The 12,861-nt window shown below is 35.8% G+C and overlaps 1 pseudogene; it reads right to left on the bottom strand.

Annotated features, from left to right (window-relative positions):
* Positions 1 to 6,408: 6,408 nt before the first annotated feature.
* LOC107146463 lies at positions 6,409 to 6,999 on the bottom strand (annotated as a pseudogene).
* Positions 7,000 to 12,861: the final 5,862 nt, after the last annotated feature.

The following is a 12,861-nucleotide window of genomic DNA, read 5'->3' on the forward strand; positions in this document are numbered from 1 at the left end:
AAACTAAACTCAAACAGAAATAGCAAATCAATTTGTAACCTTCGCACTGTTTGATGTTAGTTGATGCACCGTGGTGAAAGTTTTAGGTACTAAGGATCAGGGATATTATCTTGTCAAGTCTTTTTTACATTATTATCCAATGATTCTCACAAAAAGAAGAAATGAGAACAATTTCATGTATTTTGTTCAACAAATACTGATTAAGTGCTTTCTAGATTCCTGAAAATTCTGGGTTAAAGTTTTAAAACACAAGTAGGACAATATTTCTACTTCTCAAACCCTAAATATTTACCAGGACAGTGTTATATAAATAAATAGTCATGCTGTATAAAATATTAATTGAAATTATCAAAATGATTAGTCATGAACTTGATTTTTTTTAAAAAAAGCAGACTTTGCTCATTAATTTTTTTCAGTTTGGCATCCCATCTGACCCAAATCATAACTGGAAAACAATCAGTTGGGTAAGCATGTGAATGTTTTATAAAATGTTATCTTCCTAGGAAAGATTACTTCATTCTTACTTTTATAGTCAGGACTTCTGTTGTACACTTGCTAAGTCAAAAAAAAAAAAGTATTCAAGTTAGTTAAGATTAAGTATATCCTTATTTTCCTTACATAACTACACACTGACAGTGACTGTATAGGATTTAACCTGTTTGTAGATTGTTCCTGAGAACAATAATCTTCCTGTATTCTTATGAATATGAAATAAATTGCCTGAGATTCTGAATTCCCAACAAACCTCTAGAGGATGCCAATGCTGATTGTTCTTGTTCCATACTTTCAGTAGTCAGGAAGTAGAACAGCATTCCTGGTGACAATGAGAAGGTGAGTAAATAAAGGTCAGCATAACAGGGTTCACTTAGAAGACTATAGTAGGAACCTGTGAGCTAAGAGGTTCTGATGTGTTGAATTTCACTATGCAATGCTTAGTCTACCTATTAATAGGGAAGAAGAGCTCTAGGTTCCAATCAGTTTTAAGTGACTCTGGATAATTACAAAAAGCAAATAAAAGAATACATTTTAAAAAATTAGAATATTTCACAGAAGTAGTAGAAAAAGAGTCAGCAAATAACCAGGACCAAGCTACAGAAATCACAAGCAGTTTCATCCCACGGACTTATTCTGAGGAGCCACTGATGGATTCAAAGCCACCATTGCTTTCAGAGGTCACTGCTACCACTGGGCACTGACTGTACTTAATGCCTTTTGTGAGCATTTCCCTGTCACATTACTGACTTCCTCGGAAACATCTGATTATCCAAAACTAGGACATGTACTGTCACCCTTGGTATCAGAATGTAAGGACAGTGACTACCTCTCTGGCTTTCCTTTGAATTGTGGTTTTAGATATTTGCAAACAAAATAAATTAATGTCTAGTACAGCTATGTTTTATCTAAATCCCCATTCTTCTGATATTGCCGATTACCGGTGATGAGTTTTGCTCCCTCACATGTTGAAGTATAATGTTAGAGAGGCACACCAAGGCAAGAATTTAAAGCAGGTAAAAAGGAGTAACATAGACTTTTTCTGGGAGGGAGAAGGGGGCCATAGCTGGTATCCTGGCATCCCAAGAAGTGAAGGTGTTTTGCCTTTTTATATGTCCTAGGCTTCCTTTGTCCTCCTGCTCTCTTTACCTTATCTCTTGCCTTCCAGCATACATGACTAGGCTCAGGAGATGCTCAGTGGGATGGCCAAAAGGTGAGAAGCAAACTAGCTGGAGGGGCCAAGCAAGGAAGGGGACATAATTAACAACTCCCTGTAGAGAAAATCCCTGGGACAGGTTACCTTAGCAAAAGGTTGGAGCAGGGGCAGGTTATCTTGATTAGAATGGAGGAAAGGCTCTGAAGGTATTAGCATTTCAATCCCTCTCCAACATCAGGGACTCACTCAAATTGGCCTCCTGGATCCCACCTGACTGTGATTGACCTATCTATTGGCTTCCTGTCTAATTATGGCTTCACTTCCTTCATCTGAGTAAACTCTCTCTTCACTCCTTTCTTTAAAGGCTTCAGTAAATTTACCTAACTACTATTGTTCAAACTGTAACACGGAATTTATGTTGCTCATCACTGGCTTTTTTCCATAGCTTTAGCCCCACCAAAATTTTTGTATCCTGGAAATAAGTCACACTAAAAAGTCATAGTATCTTATATGTGCCATACCTTTTTAATGCTCTGCTTCTGTTGATGTTGTTTCCTCATCCCTATTTTCAATTATTTTCATCATATTTCATTCATAGTATCATTTTTCATGTATCAAGTCCTCTGTGGAACTTTTCTGTACTACTTTCCTCCAACAACAAGCTAACTTATTGCATTTTCTCTGCTTCTAAGCACATTGTTTATACCATTAATATGTATCTTTTTTTCTTCCTCCAAGTCATGAACTCTTTGAAAGGAAGAGTGATGTTGTAATATATTTATTCCCTATTCCTTAAAAAAAAAATGACTAATTGCCTGTTACATACCTTTACTTGATCCTGGGGATGCAGTGACAATCTTTATCTTGCTCACATAAAATAATGACTGACACAATGCCTACACAGAACACGCACCTAGCATGTACAAGGCCCTGGCTTTGATCCCCAGCACTGTAAAAATACATACAAAAATAGAATAAAATAATATGTGACATAAAAAGAGAATGAATATATGTTGAGTGACAATGTGAAGAACAATTAGGCAAGGAAGTTTCTTGGAGACTACTGTTTTCAGAAATGATAGGAAATGAGTAGTAACTTACCTGTTTCTTCAGATGATTTCTGACTTCTCTTTCAGAGTTGAGACTGTTTATAGGTTGGAGCACTTTTATGTGCTTTAGAGTTTATTTCTCTTAGTCTTTCATTTCTACTTTAGAGTAAGTTAGCTCATTTCCTCACTATCAACAAAATTATTGGAATAAATACATTTATATAAAATAGTGCTTTTTCCAACTATAGGAAGATTGGTCTTGGTAGTCAATAGTTATTTTTAAGTTATTTGCAATTTTTTTAAAGAATTTTTGTAGTTCCTGCTTTAAATTCCAAATTGGATATGTCAGGGTGACATCTTTTGTATTCATTCCACACAGTTAAATATAAGTACTATAACATCTTTTACAATTTCACTGTGAATAATTATTTTTAGTAAAACTACCTATTCAAACCTCAGTACAAGTCATTTAGTCTTCCCATCAAATCCTCATACTTTTCTCTAAGTGTTCCTACTAAACTATTCTTAAAATTTTCTGTCACACTTTAGGTAACAATACACATTGTGAATGCCATGTGATGACTTGCTGTCAAGATTGGAAATCCAGTCAAGCTCAGAGAAATGAATGGTGCCAGTGATAGCATGCTATTTAATAAGCATGGAAGCATTTAAGTCTGTCTACTGGTAATAGACATGGATTTATTTCAGAGAAGAAGAAATGAGAATAGAAACTATATGGAAGGAAAGTATGATTTGGCGGAGAAAAGTGTGGTTTTTGTAGGAAAGGTATATCTTTTTGGAAGGCTGCTTCTCCCCATGATGAATAAAGGCATATTATTCTAGCTGTGAGTCTAATTTCATATAACCTGCAGAGCAGCCAATAAAACGCTAACCCCCTCCTCATATTTACTACCATCCTCTTTTTTGTTTTGTTGATCGGTTTTTGTTTTTGTTTTTTAAGCAAAGGGGTGAATTTCCAAATCATTGTGAAGTCAGAATGAGACAGGCAGTCAATGTAGATAGGCAAATTAACTCAGGTCCTTTTCAAGGAGGCCAATTTATATGAGTCCCAAAAGTTGGAGATGGTCCCTTGAGGGATTGAAATGTTATTCTTCAGAGCCAGTCCTCCACCCTTATCAAGAACCTGCCCCTGCTCCAATTTTTTGCTAAAGTAACCTGTCTCAGGAATTGCCCCTCCTTACAGGGAGCTGTAAGTTGGTTAATTAATGTGTCCTTGGATACTCCATCCTACCCTCCATCTTCAGCCCACCTGTTTCCCAGCTTTTGGCCATACCACCAAGCATTCCTGGGCCTAGGGAGGGAAAAGATAAGGTGAAGAGGGCAGGAGAACAAAGGAAGCCAAAGACATCTAAAAAGGGCAGAATACCTCCCTTCTTGAGATACCACCTATGGCCCTCTTCTTCCTCCTGAAAGAAGTGTATATTACCCCTTTTAAATAATCTCTGCTTTATATGCTTGCCTCAGTGTGCGTTTCTAATGTTCAAACTTCCACATGTGAGGGAGCAGACCTTATTACCAATAACCAGCAGTATCAATAGCATCATAGCCCAGGTATATATGAGCTTATTTGAGCTATATTCTGAGGGTCTCTCTCTGAGTTCAAAATTTTTTCCATAAGTCTTTGTCTTTATTATTTTCATTGTCTCACAAATGTGAAAGTTTTAAAAATCTATGTAATGTGTGATATTGCACAACATTAATAAAAAAGCAGATATGGGAACCTAGCTATCTTCTGTGAAGTCAGACAGAGGAGATTGGAAACATGTAATACAATGACACTCTTATATTTTTTGTTTTGTTGTTGAATTAATTTTTCATAAATATGCTAATACTTAATAAGATTTTATTATATTATTTGAAACAAAAATTTTAAAAATTTTTCTTAGTTTTAATGTTTAATATGTGAAAAGCATCAGATACAATTCACAAGAAGAAGTTTGAGAAAACTTCTGTAATTCTCAATCACTTTAAAGAACATGAAGGGATCCTGACACCAAAACAATTAAGAAATACTGGCCTAAGGAATTTGTTTGCTTTAATCTGTTCCTGTTCCTGGAACTTTATAACCTCTTCCTCTCTCCCTCTCTCTCTCTCTCCATGATGTTATTTCATATAATTGTGAGAAACAAGTTTATTATGTATTCTCCCATATTATTCAATTTCCCCTTTCATACTATCCATTGCAATAACTTGTTTAATACTTTCTTTCTTTGAAGATAGTAAATGAAAATTAGATTGTGATATGATACTTTAATGAGATATCAATGTTGTTTTAATATTTTAGGCTCATTCATGTTCACTCATCAGTATACATATGTATTCAAATATTTCATCTAGAAATATTTCTAGGTTTTATTATACTCTTTTGATTTAGGATTAGTTTGAGGAGAAGTCAAAAACAGAAATTACAGGATTTTTCTCCTCATAGAATATAAGTTTTACAATTTCAGCTAACGATGTGAATTATGCAATGCTATACATGGAGATAATTTAAATCTGCATTTATTTAGTACACATTTCCTTTGATAAATGGGCAAGTTATGCCACCTTAATAAATTATACACATTTTTAAAAATACAGAGCTCCTTAGGAAGCACGTATCCACTGTAAATTTATTGTTGACCTTGAGGGAGAGATGATTTGCCCAAAGCCACAGAGCTACCTGGCTTTTTGGTCATTTTTTTTAATTTTTTTTGGAAACTTCAATCTCTTGGAAAGACTAGCTTTTCATGATTAGAGAACAGAAGGCCTGCTTCATGTTTTGCCCCAATGTGCCACTTAGAAAAAAAAAACAAAAAAAAGAAGTGATGTGAATATTAAAAATACAAACTTCTAAAGGGCCAGAGGAAGAAACAGCATCCTTGTGCCAAGATACAAAATCCAAGTACAAAATTGAACTCCTTCTGTTACCAATTCTCAGACACCCTCAAGCTAGCCCTTTGAGACACACCTTCTGTTTTAGCGGCTTTGTACATTCAAATTAAGAAGTGGAACCTTCAAAGCAAATATGAGCTAGCATTGCAAAAGCTGCCCAGGATGTGTTCCTGGAGACCTCCATTACCAATGCAGATCCTGGAATAGAGAGATATTCCTGAAGTTTTTGTGTTTTAAATTTCTCTATTTTGGTAAAATTATGAGATAGAAACTCTTCTTATTTAACATAATATTTTTTTCTCTTATTAAGTGTCTCTTTTTTTTTCACTTAATGTTATTCTAAATTAAATTTAAGACAAAAGTATGTTTCTTAGTATAAAAGATTATTTCTGTGCAACTATTATCCCTCAAAGATTTAACAAATTGTTAATTTTAGGAAATTATTACATTTTTCTTTGCCTTAGCAAAAAAGAGATATGTGAGATCATAATTTACAGATAAACTTTGTACAAGGAGAAGCTATTAGGTTTTATTTACATATTCTTTTTGGTTTATGCATTTATCCAACCTGGGACATCATGAAAGATAAACTTTGTGGAAACTCAGCTAAGAAATGAAGTTGTTGACTGGCATTATTTATACGTAGTTGAGGGCTTATTCAGTTTAATAAATATGCATTAAATACTGAATAGAATTAAGATGTATTATTGGATTCAGAAACAAATAATGAATAAAGCAGTATTTGTTTCTAAAAAATATCATATTCTTAAATATTCATATGAAGATAGTTACTTTTTTTTTAAGCTTCATGGAGAGCATTTATTACAAGATACCACAGTGCTTTATTTTTTTCTTTTCTACATCCTGTTCTGCAGCTTCCTTGGCCTTTTTTGATCCATGGCAAAGAGCAAGGCTTTGGCGAGAGCCATCCAGAGACTGTCAAACGCTGTGAAGTTCTTTTCCTCTTTGGTGATGACTCTGGCTTTCTCCTTCTTGTATAGGTTCTGGTCCTGTCAGCTGAGCTTTCTCCCTTCTTGGGGGCGGAGGGCTTCCTGGGGAAGAGGATGAGCTTGGAGTGGTACTCCTTCAGCCGCTGCACTTTGGCCTGTAGGGATTTGTTCCACCTCCTGAGGTCCACAGAGATGCCAATGGTCCAGGCCACCTTCTTGTGGATGCCTGCCAGCCTCAACTCCTCCAGGCTGAAGTCCCTGCCTGCTGGGACTTTGGTGTGAGCACCTCACCATGGAGCACCTCACTATGGGCCGGATGGGTCCCATCGCTGCGCCGCTGCCAGTCCTTGTGGAAGTGGGGCTTCAGGATCATGCCATTCTGGCTGGGCGCCCTGGCTGCATATGGCCTCTTGCGCTGAACTGGAGGGCGGAAAGGAAAAGCATAGTTACTTAACATGCAGAAATGTCTGGTGATTTGAGTCAAACATCTTGAACTTTCCCTTAAGATTTAAGATTAATGATTTAGAATATATATTGATACGTTTTTAATCCTTTCTTCCAAAACTAGTTTGAAACCTGACCAAATTCTTTCCCAAAGTTATCTGTCTGTATTTTTTGTGGTATTTGACTTTATCTGTATTTTATTGTCTAGTGTAGACTCAACCACCCTTCTTCCCATACACACAGTGACTATTCTCCTGCTATTTGAACTAGCATACAGCATTCAGGTAACTTTGTTTAAATGAGAATATAAACTTTGCAAAGCTAGATATTGTTATAGATGGCAAGTGTGTAATATCAATGATCTGTATGACAGTGAGATTATCTTACAAAATTATCTACTTCCTTGGGCAAAGTGAGGATTTCATAAAATATACCCATGATAGGACATTCAGAATTATTATCAAGATAGTTTTTTTTTTTCTTTTTTCTTTTTTAAATTAGTAACCATTTCCACAAGCTTGTCTCCATAGAAATTTGGAAAAATTCTGAACACTTACAGGAAGTCAAATTCAAGAAACTCATGCAAGGCAGAAGACTGACTGTTGTGTTTTAAGATTTCAGAAGTATGGAAATCCCATGTGATAACAAGATTTATGATGTGATCACAACTGTGAACTGATGAAGTGTATCAAGAAGAATTGACTATGAAGAGTGTAGGAAATTTGTTTACTAGCAGGACTATCTCCATGACCATTTTCGTTTTTCAAAATGAAAAGATATATGGAAATTTGTGAAAGGCTATAATACAGATAGGTATGCCCAACTGCTGGGAGCCATTAGCCAAGTAGGTATGACAATTTCCTTGCCAGCATACCCCATGTTGCAGTGACATTGAATGTAGGTGACCTTGTTCAAGGACCAAGGCGGATTAGGGCGTTCCTGGTTTAGGTTCCAGGTTTAAGGTTTAAGATTATTCCTGCTGGGAATAGGGCGTATCCTGCTGCCTGAGTTCCCCTTGAGTTCTCACGGGATTCAGACAGTATTCTTTGGGAGATAGAAGCCCAGTGGATGTGGATTTGGGCAGAGAACGTGGATTTCCCCAGAACGTGATTGTAGATGGCTGGTGTGAGTTCGGGAATGAAGAGTTGCTGTTTGAATCTACAAGCTGTGTGGTGGCTCGTGATTGTGTGCCCAGCCAGACTGCGGCATTTGTGCCCAGCCAGACTGCGGCACCCAACTAAATTTAAATTCAATATCTTAACACACTCAGTGTAGGGAATAAGTATTGGCCTTGAAAGAGATTTTAGATTGCAAAAAGTCAAGGGCTATTCTTCCATCTTTAGCTGTAAGAGTAGAGAAATTCTTCCACTGGGGACAATCAGAAAAGAAATATAAAATGTAAAATAAAATTAAAAAAAAAACAGAATTTACAGAAAGTGTCCAAAACTTAGCAAAACAACTGGCATTTGATAGCCAAAGCTCCTAACAAAAGATTAGTTCAAAGCAGTAAGTCAAATATTCATAATAATTTTCCCCCTGCTAATCTATAAGAAGTAGCTGAGAGTCTGTTTTTGTCAGGTTTTTGTTGTTGTTGTTTTTGTTTTTGTTTTTTTGCTGCTGTGACTAAAGAACCTGACCAGCACAATTGTAGAGGAGGAAGACTTAACTTAAGGGCTCACATTTTCAGAGGTCTTAGTCCATAGGAGGCCAGCTCTATTCCTCGGCTTTCCAAGGATGATATACCATGTTATTGGTATTTGTTAATCTTGGGGTCTCCAGTGCAACTTTGGCTTTCTCCTCACATCTCCACACTGACTTTTCAAGGGATGCCCACAGGGACTTGAGCCTGCTGCGTCTTGTCTGGCCTCCCAGGCCTTCCTTTGAAATTTTGGTGGAAGCCTCCATGAACCCCTAACTCCAGCATCCTACATTCATGCAGAACCAGCACCACATGGTTTTCTGCCAACTCAAGCAGAAGCCCAGCCTCCAGGGACCTTTGGTGCAGCAGTGGATGGCTGAGCATGTTGAAAACCTTCCTAGGTCCCTTTGTGCAAAAAGAGTGCCCTGCTGGTCTCAAGAGAATTTTCATCTTTATTCCCTTGAACTTGAGATGATTGTGGTTTCACAGCTCTGGAGTTGCCCTCAAGCCATTTTTCTTATTGTTTCTAGGCAAAGTCTTTAACATTTCTTTAGTGGCAGTAATGTTTTTAACAACTGCAGCTTCTTTAGCCCTACTTTTATTACTTGGGCCTTTCAAGTTCACCTTTTCCAAATCTTTCTTTTGTGCTTCCTGCCCTATTTATTACAATAAATTTAGCTAAAAGCCGATAGCAATATCCATGCCACCACCTGAATGCTATTCTGTCTATGCATTTCTTCCTCCAGATTAAGAAGCCCATTGCTTCTAAAATCAGCCTCACAGAAAGTCTCTCTGGACATAGGCAAAATTAAGACCACTACTCTGCCAGATATAACACTAGTGGCCTCTACTCCAAATTCTGATAGAGTCCACCTTTTTGAACACTCTTGAGCCCTGTATTCACTGACCATGGTCCTATTGTGATTCTGGTCTTCTGAACTCCCACCAGAATAGGCCATTAAATTCTACTTAAAACATCTTAGAGCTTTTCTAGCTTGCACTGCTTAAATATCTGAAAAATTCTCCCACCAATTTCAAAAAGCTGAAAAAGCTTCTGAACTACATAGTCAGGTTTGTTGAAGCAATGGCCCCACTCCTGGTACCAATTTCTGTTTCAGTAAGCTTTTTTTGATGTTGTGACTAAAGGATCTGACCAGAACAACTGTAGAGGAGGAAAAGTTTATTTGGGGGGTTCACAGTTTCAGAGATCTTAGTTCATAGAAGGCCGGCTCCATTCCTCAAGGCTCAAGATGAGGCTGAGAATCATGGAGGAGTGTATGGCAGAAGGAAGCTGCTCACATCATGGTGACCAAAAATCAGAGAGAGAGAGAGAGAGACTCCACTCTCCAAATATAAATATATACACCAAAGCTCTACCCTAGTTTCTGCTTCCTCCAACCACACCCTATCACTTCAGTTACCACTCAGTTAATCCCTAAAAGGGGATTAAATCCCTGATTAGGTTAATACCCTCACAACACAATTATTTCTCCTCTGAACCTTCTTGCATTGTCTCACACATGAGTTTTTGGGGACACCTCATATCTAAACCATAACAGAATCTAAGAAACTGAAGTATATATGGTGACTAAAATGTATAAGCTAAGATCTTTTAGCAATAATATAAAAAATCAGAATCAAGAGAAGGATAAAGAGAAGGGGCATTGTAAAACAGCCAAGATGTTACTAGGATTCTGCAAGGGGAGAGGGGGTGGATAGAAGTTCAATAGATAAGACAAAAGAGAATGGAGAGAAGGGAGAAGGTATAAGAAAATGAAAGACACTGGAATGAATCTGACATAATTTTTCTATGTACATATATGAAAACATCTCAGTGAGAATGAGATATATCTCATGCTTTTATATCAAAATGGATTCTATTGTCATGTATAACTAAAAAGAACCAATAAGTAAATTAAAATAAAGCTCTTCCCATGGAGTAACCATAGATTGGAAATACATCTGCTTTCAAAAGTAGAATTCAGTTTCAAATTATCTCAAATCTATGCTCATTAAAAGTGGATTTACACTTATTCTAACTATTTGATGGAAGAAAAAGTAAATTTCAGCTGGAAGATGACATCTTTAATGTTTTTATAATGTATTTATATAAAATGTTTAACATTAAAAAGATATCAAGTATACCATCAAAAAATAACAAGAAAATGAACTTTAGCATATTGCCAATCACTTCTTTATCTGATTAAACTCAAATAGGTTTTGGCAATTCGATGTTTGTACATATTGGAAACATGGTAAGCTTTAAAATATTATATTTTAAAAAGATTGTACATCTACAGAAGCAAAAAGAAATAGAGGAACTAAACTTTCACAGAAGAAAATCTATGGTAGTGAGAAAAATTCAGAATATATTCAGCAGTCGTCTTCCTAAAGGTGGTGATAGGGAGTACTCTTCAAAGGGAAAAAGAAACCATTAGAGAATTAGCAGATCTGAGACCTGTGACTTGTGACTCAGACATGACTGATTGAAAACAAGAAGAGCAGCACATGTAAAAACATTATTATCTCTAATGGTTTTGGTGCAGCATAAGTGGTAACAACTAAAAGGATAACAACAAGGATACTGATAATAACTAAAAAGTAAGAAAAAATTTCTGTGGTTTGAGATACTTGAAGAAAAGCCCTGCTAGAAATAGCTTGCTACAAATAAAAATGAAGTAGACTTTAGGATATTAACTAAAATTTACATTTGCATGAAGCAACAAGATAAAAAGCTTAGCTCCAATCCTCTGAAGAACAGTATTTTAGACTGAGAAGTTAGGAACCTGCCAAACTGTTATTCAAAAACCCAGAAAGAACATGGACAAGAAGCAGGAATGAATCACTGGTGAAGTCAAACTGTGCAAACCTAAACCCCACTCAGTCCCTGAATGGATAGAAATGATAGAAACATTATTATATATTTTAATTGCCAAAAGGGCAAACTTCTTTAAGGGAAGTTAACATGGAAAGTTTTCATTATCTTTTATGTGTAATGGCAAACATAAAATTAAAAATTATTAGATGAATCTCATTAAAATGTAACGTTTCTATTCTGGGGGGAGAAATAAAACACTGTCAAGAGAATAAAAAGGTGAGGTTTAGGCTGGAAAAAATATTTGCAAAAGATTTTTGACTTCAAAAATACAAAGAAAAATTAAAACTAAAAAAATTAATAAAAAAACACATGATTTTAAAAATGGTGAAAGATTTATTTTTCAGTTAGTGAACTAATTAACTTTTGGTAACAGGGGCACTAAATCTCATCTCTCATCCATAAACATTTTTACTTATTTATTTATTTACTTATTTGAAATACATTCTTGATAAGTTGCTGAGGGCCTCACTAAGTTGCTGAGACTGGCTTTGAACTTGTGATCCTCCAGCCTCTACCTCTGAAGTAACTGGAATTACAGGCAGGTGTCACCAAGGCGTCCTTCAAGGATCACAATAGATGATTTACAGTCGGCAACCAAGTACATGAAAAATGTCCCACGTGAACAGTTCAATTCTGCAGGACATCTGAATTTTTAGAATAGAAAAAATTAATTATAAGTTAAAAATAATAGCAAAATCATACTAATGTCCTTGTGATGACTGATTGGAAAAGAGCATGAATAAACTTTATAAAATAATGTTTTTGTTTTTTGGGGTCATTATCAGTATTTGGACTACAGAGGCAAATGAATTAGTCAAAATTCAGTAAATGTGCACTTAAGATGTTTGAATTCTATTTTATTTACAAGATATCAAGATGATGCATAAAATTATGAAACTTAAAAGATAAGTGTGACGTGGATAAAAATGTAAATGCACCTTAAAGTCCAGAATTCTTTAAATTATACCGAAGAAAGAAGACAAAAGTTTATGAAATGTAGCCAAGAATCTCTCTATATTTACAAATATATAGTTATATATAATCTGTATGTGATATATGAAGTATATATGATACATATATATGCTTTATTGATTGTAGCCTTTAAATAGAATATATATAAAATTCAGCTTGAAAACTCTGAGAGGAGAAACATGACTTGAAATAAGCACACCAATCCATATGTCCCTCATATCATTATTTCATTAAAACATGGAAGCAGAGAATGACTCTCTTGACTAATTTTTTGGGGGAAGGATGGGGGTACTGGGGATTGAACTCAGGGACACTCAACTGCTAAGCCACATTCTCAGCTATATTTTGTATTTTATTTAGAGATGGAGTCTCACTGAGTTTTTTAG

This window comes from Marmota marmota, unplaced genomic scaffold, assembly GCF_001458135.2.
Source record: "Marmota marmota marmota unplaced genomic scaffold, marMar, whole genome shotgun sequence".
In the NCBI taxonomy this organism is placed as follows: Eukaryota; Metazoa; Chordata; class Mammalia; order Rodentia; family Sciuridae; genus Marmota; species Marmota marmota.